Consider the following 2,821-nt stretch of genomic DNA (forward strand, 5'->3'; position numbering starts at 1 on the left):
GTGTTAGGACACTGTCAGCCCACTATGTCATTGGATGCTATGACACTGCCAGCCTACAGTGTCATTGGTTGCTATGATGCTGTTGGCTGCACAGCACAATAACAACCGAGGATGCTGTGCAGCCAACAGCATCATAGCAACCAATGACACTGCGGGCTGGCAGTGTCATAGCAGCTATTGATGCTGTGTGACCCAGAGCTGAAGATGACCTGAGGTCTCCGTGCCGAACCCCGCCATAAGAGGTATATATGTTCCTGTATCCGACAGGTACATGAATTTGTTTCACGCTACATTTGCTTTGACGCTCTTTATGAATTTCAGGGAGAAAATGAAAAATGAGAAATGTACACACTCCTGGCTATTCAAGGAAAATTGTATTGTGAAATGACTTCTCTTTTTCTCAGATTTTTATTGTAAAGTGATGCAAAAAAAGCCAAAGACTGAATAGGGGCCTGGGGTTGAGGGGGGTCTTGTAGATCTTATAATCACAGGGCCAAGTCACTGAATTGTCTCTTCCTACCAATTTTCTTCAGACGCCACCATTGCAGGGCAAAGCTATCAACTGTGTCGCTGATTTTCATTTTATAACATTATTCCCCATTGTCAAGGCAGACGTGCTCACAATTCTGCAAATCACAGTTCATTCATGCCCGCAGGACATCATTATAAATGACTATGCCAAAGATAGAGAAAACTGTCAGCAGTCCGATCTCTCAGGTAAAGCCGAGCGTCATGCAATATATTTGCCTGCATATGGCATGATATTGAATGAGATAAAGTCAGTCATTTAATTGTTTTCAGCGCTATAAAACACATATCGCTGAATGTTACTTGAAGCTCAGCTCCTTAGAGGTGATGGAGTTGAGAAATGTGAAATACATCAGCTGCAGTGCCATCTTCTGGCGGCGAAAAAGAAGCACAGCAAGCGCAGCAAATCACAACTAAGGAGGCGAGGGATGACCTACAAAATTTTAAACATGAGGCATGACACAAGTTCTGGAAAAATGGGTCACATCATTCGTGTCTGAAAGAAGAAAAATGATTCTATTCTGAAGCAATGTATACGACGCTGTTACAGCCGAAACTACTTAGAGGAGAAAGACAAATGCGCGTTAAGACACGGCAAGTGGCTCTGAATACAAAATGTGTAGAAACAGACGCGATTGAAAATGGCCATTTTTATTCCTGCCCGGGGGTTATGGAACATTTCTGAATGATTATTACTTTTTCTGCTCTACTTTTTCAACAGAACAGCAACAATTAAACAATATTTCAAGTTTATTGGACAAAAATGTTTATGCTATTCTCTCATTTCCCAATCTGAAAATCTCTGCATTATACCTTAAATCTGAACAAATCCGACAAATTAATACAGATCTCTATTAAAGTCAAAAGGTTTTCAAGCTATTTCGATTGTTGATTAAATCACTTGCAATGGATGCTATTACTTGATTAAAAGTTTCCGTTTCCTGCAGAATCAGCTGGTCCCCTGAGCACTGCTCATGCGATCTTGCTTTAGGGTGACTGCTTACCTTGCAGGGTGTATGGAGCCACCCTTGTGTGTGCTAGTAAGGTGTGTGTGTCTCTACAAATACACAGGCACAGCAAGGCAAGACACTCCACTCCCCCCTGCTCTCCATACTAGCATTGCTTCTCAATGCTAGTAGATGGACAGCTGCTGGAGATTGTGCTCTCCATTGTGATCTTGCACTGGACAGGAACTCCAGGGAAGCTGATCTGAGGAAGCTGGAGCTGTTTAGAAACATGACTGTAAGTGCTTGTGTAAAAAGATAGATAGAGAGAGAGAGAGCGCTCAGTCTGCTGTCTATATTCACAAACAAATATACATTGCCCAGCAAAGTATTTCTTTACATTTCTGCCTCTGCACTTAGAGTCAGCTGTTCAGAAACAAGATGACTAACTCGGCTCTGCTTCCCTGAACTTCCTTTCCAGTACAAGATCACAAAGGACAGAGCAGCCATCCATCTACTGGTTGGAAAAGGGAGGATGATCAACGGGGAGGAGGCGAGCAGAATCAATGATGATTCTGAGGAAGGGGGTGTGCCCCTGAAACCCGTCGATCCTAGCTGACTGCGGCCACTGGATGTTGATGTGACCAGAGGTCATATACAGTCGGGGAAGGGCGTCATGAAAACATTTCTTTGTGAGTACATGTACCCTTTTTATCTATTTAAATAAAAGATTTTACACACGGAGGTGGCGCACTGTTCCTTTTTGTTTTATATGCACGTGATGGAAGCCCCAGAGCCTTGGATGAGCAGCACCGAAAGATCGTGTGAGAAACTTTGGGGGTGATTTACTAACCTAAACACACGCACGCACCAGGTGCGTGTGATTTTCACACAGCAAAACGTATTTATCAACCAAAAAGTCTCTAAAAGCATGTTTCCACTAATGCCATATATGGAAAAATCATGTACATGATGCATATATAATGCTGCTTCACAGTTTAGACAAAAATGGTTAGCTCATGCATTTACATTCCTGCATTCATCAACGCAAGCAACACAACATAGAGCTAATTTACACAACATCACCTTGCAATTCATGCACAACACACCTGCTGGGTGTGTACACACTACAAAGGTGTCTAGATTCCACCAATAGATCATGCTGGGAGGGAACACACTACAGAGGTGTATACTTGTTCGTGGCGTGTTTATAAGGTTAGTAAATCAACCCCTTTGAATCGTTTGACAGCAGCCATTAGCGCCAAGAGACAATGAAAACATTTTAGGAATAGAGAACATTGCACAGTTCAAACGCATCCTTTTAACTACAAATACGGTAGAAGAAGGGG

The sequence above is a fragment of the Nanorana parkeri genome, unplaced genomic scaffold (assembly GCF_000935625.1).
Source record: "Nanorana parkeri isolate BGI_ZX_2015 unplaced genomic scaffold, ASM93562v1 scaffold377, whole genome shotgun sequence".
NCBI classification, from domain to species: domain Eukaryota; kingdom Metazoa; phylum Chordata; class Amphibia; order Anura; family Dicroglossidae; genus Nanorana; species Nanorana parkeri.